We start from the raw sequence: 16,248 nt of genomic DNA on the forward strand, positions 1-16,248 counted from the left end.
TCTTCTTGAAAGTAATGTGGGCTAACAAGATGTACAACTTTAGATTCCCTGAGGAAGTGGATAGCTTTCTGGCACTTAATAAACCTTAGCTAGTGGGTCATATTTAAGTACGTGGAGGGAGTCCAGCTATTAGTGATAATGAATTGTATTTTTTTTTTCTTCTTTGATTTAGTGGGTTGCAGCTCAAAGTGGCAATTAGTAAATTGCCAATGAGAAGTCAGGGAGGATTCCCATGGGGGGATGGAAGGGCAGGGGGGAGGGGTGCATGTGTATGTGGGCAGCATTGGGAAAATAAATCCATAATAGTGACCTCATGTGATTTAACAACCGTCTGTAGATGTAGCAAGGAGGGGACCAGGATATTGATGGAGAATAGATCTAGTCTGGGGGTGGTGGATGCCTGGAGGTTTTATGCTGGAACGTGAATGGGTTCAGAGTTAAGAGAAGGCAACGCCTGGTTATGCAATAGCTTAAAGATAGCCCAGCCAAGAGCCTCTTGCTTCAAGAGATGCATTTGTTACAGTCTGAATGTAAGGCATTGTTTGGTAAACAAAGATGGGTCGCCAAGATTGTAGCTTCTGATCAACAATCTTTCTCGAAGGGGGTCGCCATAATCCTGAAGGTAAATTCTGGAGTAGAGCTCATTAGGTCGCAGGTGGATGACAGAGGATGCTGGGCAATAGCTGAGGCAGGTGTCAGGGTGCTAAATATACTTTAGCCAGCTATTATGGTCCCAATGAGGACTATACTTATCTGCTAAATACCCTCTGTCTTGCTCTGTCTGATTTCGAGGCCCACCTGATACTAGGTGGAGATTTTAATGTTCTTTTAAATAGTAAACTAGACAGATCTTCCCCCAGAATGCAGATAGCGGCACCACTGGTTAGAGCCCATCTTGCTACAATGTTAAAAAATCTCAACCTTTGTCATGTTTGGTGGAAAAAAATGGGCGATGCTAGGGAGTATTCTTTTATTAGCCAAAAAATGGTCATTACTCTAGAATCAATTACATTTTCATAGAACTCCCAGAATTAGGTAATGTTAGGTTAATTGAATATCTGCCTATTCACCTCTCTGATCATGGGGCTATAGCTTTTAACTTTGTTCTCCTGCCAGAGCGCACTTTAAGGAGATGGACCCTGAATAAGAGACTTCTCCTTCATCCTTTCCTTCCTGGCTTAATAAAGATGGAAACAGCTATCTTTTTTCAAGCACAATTTGGACTCCGCCCCCTATATATAGTGTGGGATGCCTTTAAGACCTGGCTGAGAGGGATATTGAAGGGCATAGCTATAGGTTGGGCTAGATCCAACAAAAAAAAGAGATGGGAGATCTGAAGGGCCAGCTAGCAGAAGCTGAGGCAGTATTAAAGTTTGATCAGGCCCATGGTATGGAGAAAGAAAGTTTACTAGGCAGGGTTGAAGATCTCCAGTTGAAGTTCAGACTTAAAATGGAAGAGATTATCCTCCAGAAGTAGGAAGTAAGTAAAATGAGGGATTTTGATCAAGGTAAGAATTGTGGTAAACTCCTTGCTATGAAGCGTACATTAGAAAGGTCAACTAGTTATAGTAGTAAGATCAAAGTGGGTAACCAGGTTATGGAGGACAAAGGTAATATCGAACAGGCCTTCATGGAATTCTTTCAAGATCTATACCATGAGTATCTCTCGGTTGAGAAGGAGGTAATAGATCGGTGGCTTACTGGGAAACAGCTTCCTAAGCTAAATTCAGATTTTCAAAAAACACTTACTCAAGATATACCAGGGAGCGAGTTATTTGATATCTTAAACAAGGCAAAGATAGGGAAAGCTGCTGGACCTGATGCGGTTCCATCGGAGGTCTATGTCTAAATATCCGAAGAAATTATCCTGATCTGGTTGAAATTGATTAATGAAATTCTTGGAGGCATTTCCCCTTTACCGGACTCATGGAGAGTTGCTGTTATCACACTAATATTGGAACCAGGGAAGGAACCAACACAGTGCCAATCCTGTAGGTCGATATCACTGCTAAACTGTGATTAAAAGATCTTTGCAGGGATTTTGAATGCCCGGCTCTGTAAGATTGTGGGGTCGATAGTTCATGAAGATCAGAAGGGATTCCTCCTGCGTAGGCAGATGCTGGATTTGGTCTATACCTTGATTTGCGCTGTTGACCTGGCAACGGCACAGAGCGCCCCCTCTTAATCATATCTGTCGATGCAGTAAAGGCTTTTGACAAAGTCAACTGGCACTATTTGAAAAGGGTATTGAAGGCTTTTGGCTTTGGCAATATGTTTAGGAGGGTTCTCAGGAAAATCTATGAAGCTCCCCGGACTCAGATCTTAGTTAATGGCTGCCTCACTGCGGGGTTCCCAATAGAGCGTGGTACCAGGCAGGGGTGCCCATTGTCCCCTATTCTTTTCTATTTGTATATAGAGCCTCTGGCTCAGAGCTTAAGGCAGAGTGAAAAGATAGCCCCCTTTGCTGTAAATGGGTTATGAGAAAATTAGTATTATATGCCGAAGATTTGATTTTATTATCATCAGATGTTAATTCTGCCCTTGCTGAGTTACTCGAGGAGGTGGAGACTTTTGGGAGGTTTTCTGGCTATGAGGTCAATAACGATAAAACTGAGATCATGGCCTGGAACATCGTAGGTCAAGGATTTAGGCTATCCAAGGAGTTAAGATACCTTGGAGTAATATTAACTCAGGATCTCAAAGATATTACTAAAACCAACCTGGAGAGAGTCTCAAAGGAGGTGGATGTTTTACTGAAGAGGTGGCAGAATATTCCGTTGTCCCTTAATGGGCGGGTCAACCTGGTTAAAATGTGTGTCCTCACCAAATATGCTTATATTTTTAATAATATCCTCTTGAGTTCAATAAAGCTGAACTACTTAAAATACAGGGTAAGATCTCTTCATTAATATGGGTAGGCAAGGGGATCAGGTTGTCTTTGAAAAAACAAAGGCGTAAATTCCCTCAAAGTGGTATGAGTCTACCAGACTTCCAGTTGTATTGTTGGGCGTATCTACTAAAAAACTGCAGGATGTTTCTTCTTAGCCCAGACACTTCTCTGATTGGCAGTATGTTGAGGGATGTAGCGGAGGTAGGATTCATGTATAAATTTGGTGCCCCTAAATTTTACGAAAAAGTTTGGTTGAAGATACTGTTTGCAGCGGCCAAACTTTGGTCGGAGTGTCGGGCCTGTTTGGGACTGTCCTATTATAGTGAATGGACTCCAGTTTGGGACTCCCCAGGGACACCAGAGTGCCTCTTGGATGCTCTGGCTCAACCTCTAAAGGGCGCAGGTGTTACTTACTGGAAAGATGTTGTGACTAGTAATAAATTTCTACCCTGGGACTTTTGAAGGACTCTTACTAATGGAGCCCTTTCTATATTTAATTTCTACCAAATTTCATCTTGGTGTAAGAGCCAACACGGGCCATTATTAGAGGACAACCCCATAAAGGATGAGCTACAAGATCTGGCTCCAAAAAAGAAGGAAGTAGCACTCTGGTATGATAACCTTTTGGCTGCAGCAGATAAGAAGCTGGAACATCCACATCTGGTCTGGGAGAAGAGCTTGCCGAGCGAGGAGATAAAAAATCTTTGCAAGTATATGTAGACACACTTTACTTGGTGATTAAATCTGCTTCACTAAGAAGAAACCACTTCTTTACCCTCCACAGAATATATTGTTCCCCCCTCAAACTATCCTAAATAAAGGGCAGCTGAGAAGCAAGATGTACAAGATGTGGTGCTCAGTTTGCGGATGATGTTCATGTGCTTGCATCCTGCCCACTGATTCAAGAATTCTGGGGCAAAGTGGGTAAGACTCTGACCGATGTCTGGGGCATCGAGGTTGAGGTAAGCCCTTCTCTTATCTTGTTTAGCATTATTTTGACGCCCGAAGGGGTGCTGAGCCTCTCAGGTGTACAGAAGAAATAGGTGTTTTATTTGGTTCTTCTGGCTAGGAGGGAGATCTGCAAGTTATGGCGTCAGGTAGTACCACCAACATGGAGAGCTTGGTGGAACTCAGTAATATATTACAGAGACCTAGATCAGAATGTCAATGTATATAGAGAGAGAACAGAACTAGTACTATTTTGGAATTTGTTAGACCATTTAGATCCTGATAAAGCTACTGGATAGAGTCCAATGATTATATCTCTGGGTCAGCTCATAATGTGTACTGCGGGTGGCTCCCGTAAGAACATTAGCTGAGCTTGGAACCTCCAAGTTATAAGCAGCAGGGGTGGATCAGTCAGAGAGGTTGCTATAGCTACGGAGGTCTTATGAGGATTAAAAAAAATAGCTACACTCTCCAGCGTCTACTCTGCTGCGACACAGCAAAAACCAACGATAGCCCACTAGAAAGAAACAAGCAAAAGCAATTACTCACAAGACAACAAAATACACATCAAGCACACATGCAAAACGTTTTTCACACTCAATAAGCAGAAGCTAAACATTCAGCTATTAGTACACCATTTACAAAAAGACCTTCATGCAGGGAAATGAAACTCATTTAGAGTAAATAGTACAAAACACATTTTCTGACCAAACACATGCAACTACAAAAACTGCAGAACTACCAGTGACAAAACCGCAACCTGGAACATCAGTCAAAAGGTTCGAAATAGAATAAAAAGAACAAGTAAAACATTGCAATCGCAATACACAAGAAATAAAACAATTAACAATATAACCTCCAAGTTATAAGCAGCAGGGGTGGATCAGTCAGAGAGGTTGCTATAGCTACGGAGGTCTTATGAGGATTAAAAAAAAAGGGATAGCTACACTCTCCAGCGTCTACTCTGCTGCGACACAGCAAAAACCAACGATAGCCCACTAGAAAGAAACAAACAAAAGCAATTACTCACAAGACAACAAAATACACATCAAGCTCACATGCAAAACGTTTTTTCACACTCAATAAGCAGAAGCTAAACATTCAGCTATTAGTACACCATTTACAAAAAGACATTCATGCAGGGAAATGAAACTCATTTAGTGTAAATAGTACAAAACACATTTTCTTACCAAACACATGCAACTACAAAAACTGCAGAACTACCAGTGACAAAACCGCAACCTGGACATCAGTCAAAAGCCTCGAACTAGAATAAAAAGTAGAAGTAAAACATTGCAATCGCAATTCACAAGAAATAAAACAATTAACAATATAACACGCTATGTCACTACTTAAATGGCCAAGCTACCGCCAAGAGGGACAGAAAAACAGCTAAAAGTAAATATTAACTAATGCCCCATCCTATTCGGGCAACTATTACCCAAGGGGCCACGTGGAAACTTAAATATATACACATCCCTGGTATAGTGGGTTTTCTACACCCCTCCGGGCAGATGGGTCTTCTAATAGGGCTGACCTGCCCCCGGTGAGGCTGGGAGGGGCAGAAATTGGCCACAAGTATAAAAAAAATTAGGGGGCAATCCTTCCCTAAGGGATCACCTCCATGCACTATAAAAAAACAAATCCCTGGCTTTAGTGAGGTTTTCTGCCCCCCTTGGGGTCAGAAAGACCAAAGAACTAGGCAGATCTGACCGGGGGGGCAGAAAATACATAGACACATTTTACCCCCCTTGGAAGCAACCCTTGCCCAAGGGGTCGCTTCCATTCGGGCAAAAAAAACAATCACTGGATTCAGTGATTGTGGCTGTTTTCTGCCCCCCCCCCCCGGGGGCATATTGGCATGAACAATGGGCCAAACTGCCCCCGGGGGAGCAGAAAACAGCTACAAGTGCCCCCCAAAAATGGGGGGTGATCCTTGCCTTAGGGATCGCCCCCATGCCCAATATAAACGAAACCCTGGCTCTAGTGGGGTTTTCTGCACCGCTCGGGACAGAAAGTAAAAAAAAAAAAACGGGCTGATCTGTCCCCAATGGGAGCAGAAAATACATTGACACATTTTACCCCCCTTGGAAGCAACCTTTGCCTACGGGGTCTCTTCCATTAAAAAAAAAACAAAAAAAACAATCACTGCATTCATTGATTGTTGCTGTTTTCAGGCCCTCCCTGGGGGCATATTGGCCTAAAAAATGGGCCAAACTGCCCCTAGGGGAAGCAGAAAACAGCCACTACTGCCCCCAAAAAATGGGGTGCGATCCTTGCCCAAGGGTTCACGCCCAATCCTAATATAAATAGATCCCTTGCTCTAGTGAGTTATTCTGCCCCCAGAAAGGCCCAAAAACGCAGCCGATCTTAACCCCGGGGGGTCAGAAAAGTCTACAAAATATTGTGCCCCTTTAAGAAGCAACTCTTGCCCAAGGGGTAACTTCCATTACAGACAAAGAAATCCCTGGTGCCTAGTGGGGACATTCCTGCTGCACGATCACACTGCCATGCACGATCGTGCAGCAGGAATGCCCTGCAATGCGATATCAGGTGAGAGGAAAAACTTGTTCCTGCCCCCAGATGCCTCAGTGCATCAACATTTGCCCCACCGGAGCAAGGAAACTCACCTGTTTCCATCTGGCCACCTGGAAGCAAATGGATTCCAGCACCTCCGGCTGCTCCTGAGGATGTCGGCGTGCATTGTGCATGCTGATATCATGGGATTGCCCAGGGGGTTGGGGGGTGGCAGCGGAAACTCTTCCACTGCCATCCCCCTTTGTGGGGGCTAGATGGGCTGCCCATGGGGGGAGCTCCATCGCTTCCCCCATGGGTATTCCGTAACAGAGTGGTTCGGTCATGAGCACACACCATGGCTCATGACAGAAACGCTCCGTCATGAGCATAGAAGGGGTTAAACTGCCATATACCAATGTTGTTATTTAAAATAAATGTGCGGGACCCCTGTTGCGACTGATGCCTCGCCCACAACTGCAGAGGCCCTTTGTGAATTGAGCCCCATGTGTGTATTCACACTAGGCTCCTCAAAGAGGACTGCACTACTTTAAAACATTAACATTAACATTTGTTTTCAAGTCATATAATTTGTTTATAGTGATTGACTGTGATAATACTACAAAGGGGCTAATTACTATGCAGATCGTAAGGCTTCAACCACCGGTCGGACCCTTCCGAGCTGCATCGTAATGGGCCGGTCAGATTCCTTTCCGACCACCTAATTTTGATGAAGAAGATTGGAAAGAAATCTGATCAGTCATTCTGCCTAGCTTCGGACAGGCCTTGAGAGCCTGTCCGCCAGTCTGAATGCGGAAAATAATCTCAAGGGCAGTCCACTCCACCCTTGAGATTATGATGATAGTTTCTGTCATGGTTTCCATGACGGTCTCTCTGACATAGGAATCATTTCGGGAAGTGTCTTTGGAGGCTGCCAGCAAGGCCCCCTTGGGTGCACAGCCTCTGGTTGGAGGCCAAGGAGACACCTACAGTGCCCCCTGATGATCTTTGCACCTTGTGGCAGGCACATTAAGATGCCTGCCACGGGGTGCAGGGATGAACCGACCCCCCAATTTTAGTATGGGAGCTTGAATTACGAACAGTGTTCAGTCGCATTCTAATAAGGCGGTCAAGACCGCTGACTGGCTGTCAATCAGAAGTAATTCTGCCGAACATCGTAATGAAGGCCTATGTATAAAAGCATTTTATTTTTATTTTCCATATGCACAAGCCCTCATACATTGAACCTCTGTTTTCTGGAGGCAAGCTAATGCATATGAAAACACTTTTTAAATAAAATGATGGGTCTGATTTAGAATTTTTATAGTGAAGAATGCATTATTATAAAATTATTTTCATATACTGTTATTTAGAGTTTGTAAGAATTTTAAATGTGTAATAAGTAAAAAAATATTCAAATCATTACTGCAGCCTCTAGAAATATTATAAACTGTTTGAATCCAATTGAAAGACATAAACAGTAGTCCGCTTAGCACAGCAATCCAACTTCCTATCGACTAATTCATATTGTTGAGGTATGTTTCTCAACAACTATGAATATATATTTGGACATTATTAAAGAGTAAAAGTTAGCAAAATCTCCATGCAATGGCCAATTGTTATATATTGTATAGATTTTGGTGAAAACATTTTCAGGTGATTTATAGCAATATTTGGTCCAAATTTTAAACATGTTGAAAATCTGGCCTTAAATTTTAAGTCTTACAGTGACACATATGTGTTGCCTGTACCAAATGGATGAAATGTTTAATTACTGATTAAGGTATATTATATTCTACAATATGCACTTTGTAGGTTGGTTAGAAAATTAAGAAAATAGTTTTAAAGGAATATTACTTATTTTTAGCTGATATGAAAACAGATGAAAGACAACTGAGAGGGATCCAGTGACCAGGTATGCAAACATTCAAACAATAGCTTGAGTATTCATGTGCATGGGATCCATATATCAGAAAGCCAGATTGGAGCAGAGAACATCTCAATCTGCTTGAGCATCCATGCCTACGGTAGTACCCCTAACACATCTGCCACACAATCAAAGGTTCATGTTAAACAGAAATTCTCAGCAAATTATTACTTTTTTACTATTCATTCACAGTATTACAAAACAATTGTGACAGATAATGATAATTGTACGTGGCTGTCAAGAAGCATTGTATACAATGGCTCAACATCAATAATCGACTACTTTAAATTATCGGATTTTAGTTTTCTTGTTTTATTATTATACCATTGTATTTTTATAGTTATGTTACTTTTTTGTGCTTACATATGTATTTTTATGATTGGGGTAGTTTAAACTAGTTTTGGGACAACTATGTGTTAAATATTGTTAACGTGTATGTGGATTAGAGGGGTGTTAATGTTTAAATAATTTTAGATATCTGTAATAGTAAATATTTAACTTCGTAATATTTGATGAGATTAGTCTATTTGTGATTTATCTAATGTAATAGTAGTTACGTTTTTGGGGGACTTTGAGGCTTTAGATAGATGAGTATTTTATTAAATGATGATGTAGTTTAGGTAAACGTAGTTTTTTTAGTTCACAGTTATATATAGTTCTAGTAAGGTAGAATATTTATTTAGATTACATTATTTATTAATCATTTATAGCTATTATTTTTATTAAAATTGTGTTTGATGTAATAACCTGCCTCAGTATTTACATTACTTTTAACTTATATAAAAATATTTAGTGACACATTGGTGCCGATTCCGATCCGTTAAAAAAAATTACCGTACGACTCGTATCTGTATTTTTTTACATACAAATCGTACACGTCCCGTACAAACGGCGAAGTACGATTCATACATGAAAAATACATACGATTCACTTCGGGAAAAGTCTACGAGACGTCCCCGGACAGTTTTACATACAAATCGTAAAACTGAAGTCCGAGTGCGCAAGTACGATCCGTACTGCCCGTCCGAAAACACAAGCGTATGGAAAAGGCCCCGTACGGAGCGAACGCTGTACCACTCGTATCTGGGTAAACTTGTGCCCGGGATACGAGTCATACAGCCCCCCCTCCCCCCATATGTCAGCACTGTACCCCCCATGTCCGCACTCTACCCCAGCCCTGTACGTGTATGCACCTTACCCCACCACCGTACCCCAGCCCCGTACATGTACGCACCGTACCCCACCACCGTACCCCAGCCCCTTACTTGTACGCACCGTACCCCACCACTGTACCCCAGGCCCTTACTTGTATGCACCATACCCCACCACCGTACCCCAGCCCCGTACTTGGATGCACCATACCCTGCGCTGTACAACATGCCCCTACTTGGACGCACCATACCCCAGCGCCGTACCCCAGCACAGTATCCTAACACCGTACCCCAGCCCTGTACTGGTACGCACCGTACCCCACCACCGTACCCCAGCCCCTTACTTGTACGCACCATACCCCACCACCGTACCCCAGGCCCATACTTGGATGCACTGTACCCCAGCGCCGTACAACAGGCCCTTACTTGGATGCACAGTACCCCAGTGCCGTACCCCAGCCTCGTACATGTATGCACCGTACCCCAGCCCCGTACTGGTACGCACCATACCCCACCTCCGTACCCCAGCCCCGTACTTGGACGCACAGTACCCCAGCGCTGTACCCCATGCCCCTACTTGGACACACCGTACCCCAGCACCGTACCCCAGGCCCAGACTTGGACGCACCGTACCCCAGCGCCCTGCCCCAGCACCCTACCCCAGCCCCGTACCCCAACACCGTACCCCAGCACCGTACTTGTATGCACCGTACCCCACCACCGTACCCCAGGCCCGTACTTGGACGCACCGTACCCCACCACCGTACCCCAGCATCGCGTATGTACGAACCGTACAATAACATTGCATATGTGAGCACTGTACAACAACATCGCGTATGTACGCACCTTACATACGCTAAAACAACTCGTACAGAACCAGGACACTGTAAAACAGCACAAGGAGGGTCAATTTGCCTCGCACAACACCACAAAACACATCTACAGTACAAAAAACATCTAAAAGACTGACCTGGCACATCCAAACAGGCAAACAGAGGCCCAAACTCACAACCACCTCTTATAACACACCCACCAAAAGTTTAAAACCAGCCACACCCACAAATGGACCAATAAAAAGGGCCCACGCTCACAAACCATGGGCCTTTGCAACAGACCAACTGCTGACAGACACCACATACAAACAACTGCACCCATACACCTTAACTCGTATCCGGGTAAACTTGTGCCAGGGATACGAGTCGTACAGCCCCCTCCTCCCCCCCATATGTCAGCACCATACCCCCCCATGACCGCACTCTACCCCAGCCCCGTACGTTTATGCACCGTACCCCACCACCGTACCCCAGCCCCGTACATGTACGCACTGTACCTCACCACCGTACCCCAGCCCCTTACTTGTACGCACCGTACCCCACCACTGTACCCCAGGCCCTTACTTGTACGCACCGTACCCCATCACCGTACCCCAGCCCCATACTTGGATGCACCATACCCCAGCGCTGTACCCCATGCCCCTACTTGGACGCACCGTACCCCAGCACCGTACCCCAGACCCAGACTTGGACGCACCGTACCCCAGCGCCCTGCCCTAGCACCCTACCCCAGCCCCGTACCCCAACACCGTACCCCAGCACTGTACTTGTATGCACCGTACCCCACCACCGTACCCCAGGCCCATACTTGGAGGCACCGTATCCCACCACCGTACCCCAGCATCGCATATGTATGAACCGTACAACAACATTGCATATGTGAGCACTGTACAACAACATCGCGTATGTACGCACCTTACATACACTAAAACGACTCGTACAGAACCAGGACACTGTAAAACAGCACAAGGAGGGTCAATTCGCCTCGCACAACACCACAAAACACGTCTACAGTACAAAAAACATCTAAAAGACTGACCTGGCACATCCAAACAGGCAAACAGAGGCCCAAACTCACAACCACCTCTTATAACACACCCACCAAAAGATCAAACACAGCCACACCCACAAATGGACCAATAAAAAGGGCCCACGCTCACAAACCATGGGCCTTTGCCACAGACCCACTGCTGACAGACACCACACACAAACAACTGCACCCATACACCTTAACTTACACACCTTCACACAACCTCCTTCACTCAAACCCCCTCTACACATTCACACACACACCTACACATTCACACCCGCACACCCACAACCATCCACACCCCACACCATGCCCACAGACAAGAATCCAAAGTTCACAAGGGAGGAGCTGGACATCCTTGTCAACAAAGTCATCAGAGTCGAGCCACAGCTCTTTGGAACATTGGTCAGACAGACCAGCATAGCCGAAAAATCACACCTGTGGCAGAGGATCGTCGATCTGGTGAATGCTGTTGCGCCCATCAGAAGGACCAGGAATGAATGCCAAGCCAGGTGGTACGATCTGCGGAGGGCAGTCAAGCACAAAATGAATGAGGACTACGCCCAGAGTAACATCACTGGAGGTGGGCTGCCCCGCAGACCGGTACATTACCATCCCTGGGAGGAGAAGGTGATGGCCCTGCTTCCGCCGGTGGGAGTACACGGAGTCGAAGGAGTTGCCGAGCCTGGTGAGTACACAAACGACTTATGTAACATGGGGGTAATGGCATCCACACCCCAACTACAACAAATGCACTCACCTACCCCCTAGCCCTCACCGGACACAACCACACTCAAACACAACGCTCATGCCACTAACATGTGTATGCCCCATTCACAAAGCAAGGCCATGCCATGTCCCAGCCTACACAAACCACAAACCCAAGACTGGATGTCCGGGATGCTGGGAGGGTGGAGATCACTAAACATATTCTACAACTCAGAAACAGACACCATTGCCCTCAGCCCATATGGCCCAGGTATATACCCATGCACCATGCACAATGCACAGGGACTGGCAAAGTACTGACAAGGTAGCTGACACTTGGCCCTGCTGTAGGCAGCACAAGGACCTCCTGTGACAACTGCAAACTCTAACACAAACACAACAAGCTCAGATATCTAGGACAGGAACTCACACTCACTGACATGGCAGCATGCTCCATGGGGGGACAGATACATCACCTAGGAGACCCACTGCCAAATCACACTACACCCACCAGCAGTCACCATCAATCAATCAACAATCAATCAGGGTACTTGTAAGGCACGCTACTTACCTGTGAGGGTCTCAAGGCGCTGAGGGGCGGGTTCCACTACTGCTCAAAGAGCCATGTCTTGAGGAGTCTTCTGAAGGCAAGTAGGTCTTGGGTCAGTCGTAGGTGGGTTGGGAGGGTGTTCCAGGTCTTGGCGGCGAGGTAGGAGAAGGATCTCCCACAGGTGGTCATACGTTGGATGCGGGGGATAGCTGCGAGGGCGAGGCTGCCAGAGCGGAGCTGGCGGGTGGGGGTGTAGAAGCTGAGTCTGATGTTCAGGTAGGCTTGTCCGGCGTTGTGGAGTGCCTTGTGTGCGTGGGTGAGGAGCTTGAAGGTGATCCTCTTGTCGATGTGGAGCCAGTGCAGGTCACTCAGGAGCAGTGGCGGCTGGTGACATTTAAAAGTGGTGAGCGTAAAACAATTGTACTGTACCGCGGCAAGCAAGCGAGCAAGCCTGAAGCCCCTGGTTCCCCCCTTCCCCTGGGAGAATTTTGAAAAAAGAGTGGGCAAATGGTGCATTTTCAAGCAAATTTGAAAAAGAGATGACAACCAAGAGACAATGCCCATTATGGTGTGGGGCTCAGATGTATGATGCAACCATGTGCCTTGTGACTCTCTCGCACCATCTCATTTCCTTTCTCGCCCACTTTCCTTTCTACCCCTATTTGTCACCGTCGCCTTCTTTACCTTCCTAGCTCCTTTTTGGGTTCCCACTCTCTACTCTCTGTCTCTCAAACTCGTGCCCTGCTGTGCTTAGAAGTGCTTCCTTTCTTCGCATTGAGCCATCTGCTTTTCACTTGTACGCTCGCGTCCTCTGTTCTTTTCAAAGCTTTATTGTCCTGTCCCATTCATTGTATATACTCATGTAATACTGCTGATCCCTGGCTGCACACATTAGTGTGTATCTGTGTAATACTGCTGTACCCTGGCCCTGTCCCCCCATTAGTGCCCTCTAATAGTGAACTCCCACTTCCACGATGAGCTTCCCGCCATGCTGGCTCCATCAGGGCCCCTCTGGGGCTCTGACCCCGGAAGACCTGCTAGAAAGGAGGCCGAGTGCTCAGAGTGCTGTCAAGGCGCTTCTTCCATTAAAAGGATACTGTCTGCAGGGGATTGATTCCAGCCCAAAACAGCTTTGAAGTCTTTTCTGAGGGTTGTTTATGTAAGTGGGTCTCTTTCCTCATGGGGAGTCAGTATCCGTCTTTCAGCCTGCCCCATCCCTCTTACCCCGGCCGGAAGATTCACTTGTGTGTAAATTATGGGCCAAAAGCTGGAATACAGTCAGTTTAATCCCTTATTATTCACAACTGGGCCATCGCTCAGACACACAGTGCTCAAGGCAAGGACAGCCAGGATTTATATGGCAAGCTTTTATGCGCATATGACTGGCAGATGGTCAATAACATCTGCAGCGCTAAATCAGACTCGCCACGTTTGATCATAAAGTTAAAAAATACATGTAATTGTTTGGAAAGTGCAACGAGTGAAGTAATCTATAATTCTGGCGAAGAGACGTCTGCATGCCCAAGTGCTAGCCAGGTGAAAATATGTGAAGGGTGCCGCTCCTCTTGTGTGAGGGGGTGGGAGGTCCTTGTAAGAGTAGGGGGCCAGAAAGGCGGACGCTGCAAGAAACATCATAGAGAGGAAATGAGGGAGGCATGATGGTTGGGTGGGGGACATCGCATGGGGGGTTTGCGCCTGGTGGGGGTAGGGGGCGTGGTGGGAATCTGCAATATTATGGGGGTCTGGCTATATGGCTTAACTGGATGAATTCGACTAAACGAGAAACCTTAATCCTCCCACCCAAGACAATGGAGTGCATTTGGCACGGGGGACCTGATAACGTGCACTAGTTTTGTTGAACACACTCCTATTCGTCTGCATCAGCATGTGCCAATTTGCTGAATTTGCCTGGACTAAAGTTACTATGGTACATGTGAGCAAGGAATGTACCACCTACTTATGGACAATGGCGCACCGCCTGGCAACCAAAGAATGAAGTATTACATACATCCGAATCACCCTCACAATAGTAAGATACTCGTATTTACGCATGCCTCACTAACATAACACTATGAAGTCACCATACGATGGCATGGTATTGCAGCATATATTTCTGATACTTATGAATAAATCAATCTACGAATATATAAATAAACCAATATAATCAAACAAAACATGATTGTAGAACTGTAGCAGCTTTTGGTATTGGTTATAAAAATAAAAGAAACATCTAAAGAGCTCTCTCAAGTTACCCAGGTTAATGCGCGTGAGTAGTTCATCCCGGTCTATTTTTAACTTTGCAGGAGGAGAGATTTGTAATCATGTTTAACTATTTATAAACCCAGAACTACACGACCCAAAAATCAAAGATATTTTTTCCGGCTGGCTGAACTACCCAGGAATGGGTCAGGGAAAGTCGAGGTCTCTGCTTAACAGGTTTGAAACAACTCATTGAAAGTCTAGTATGACTTGCTGTCATAAAGCGACACTGTTCGTCGACATTTAGATTCAGTCACAAGTTACAACACTTGGTAATTCGAGTCAAACCTGTGCATCGATTCGGGCAACATGCATTCGTATCACAAACTTTGTTATGGTCCATCCAGAGACAGATGTCCTCAATTTTGCACATGTGGGATTAAGTTGGCTTTCTTCAGTGTGCTTTATGACAAGGAGTTATCCCTTTTCAGATCCACGGGTTGAAAAAATAAAATAAAACTTACTGTCCCGCGTTTTCCTTCTGCGCCAGCTCTCCAACTTTTCAGAAAGCTACCACGCACAGTCAGCCTCCCTCCCCTCTGCCAATCACAACGGGAGAGGCGCATCGGAGCGTGCCCCACCCGGGCCATTTTCTCTATGTAGGCTGCTGCATGCAGCTATACATAGAGAAAAGGGGAGAGTGGGCGGTCCTGCTCGAGGGCAGGTGGGAGTGGCTTGCCCACTGTTGTGAGCAATGTTCCCTCTAATTTCTTTCCTCTGTGTGCGGCAGTGGAGGGTCTCTGTGCGCTGCAACCATGGCTATGTGCGGCAGGAACCAGACCGCGCGTGTGCGCGGCGCCAAATGTCACTCAGAACGTTTACTTCAATAAGTGAAAGGATGGTGCATTTTCACACATACAGGGCCACAATAAGTGTCTTAAGGGCAGTTTCCAAATTGGATAAACACGCCATGACATGAATTGGTCACACAGGCAAGTACACTTCAAGTTTAGAAAAGCACAAGACTTAAACGGTGGTATCATCATAAGATTTTAATAAATATTCTTAACTTGAGCACTGTTAATTGTCAATATCACATATAAACAATAAGGGAGACATGTCAAGTGGCATCACTAGAGGGGTGACAGGGTTGCTTCTCACGGCGATCTTTGGCATTTTTCCAGTGGTGATAAACTCGATCTAGGTCAACTTGGCCGTTCAGGAGGTAGGCCTTTGTCCTCATCAGCATATCCAAATGCTTCTGCTCTAGTCTATTCCTCAATTTACTCTTAATAGTATTCATGAGGCTGAATCCTCGTTCACAATCTGCACTAGATGCTTGAAACGTTGCGCAGACATCTACAAGCTGAGAAACCACACTATACTGAGCAGCATTGCGTACAGTGAAATTCACCATGTCTTGAAAGGTGGTAAATAACCCACCCTTTACATGTTCTGCCACCACATATTTATAGTCTCTGTACTGTCGAACAACATC

General features: G+C 45.6%; 1 protein-coding gene across 1 annotated transcript in view; it reads right to left on the reverse strand.

Moving 5' to 3' along the window:
* The window catches only part of LOC146811173 (zinc finger protein 862-like), a 37,130-nt gene that overhangs the window by 18,984 nt on the left and 1,898 nt on the right, over nucleotides 1-16,248 (reverse strand). The window lies entirely within an intron of this gene.

Source organism: Triturus cristatus, chromosome 7 (genome assembly GCF_964204655.1).
Source record: "Triturus cristatus chromosome 7, aTriCri1.1, whole genome shotgun sequence".
Classification (NCBI taxonomy): domain Eukaryota; kingdom Metazoa; phylum Chordata; class Amphibia; order Caudata; family Salamandridae; genus Triturus; species Triturus cristatus.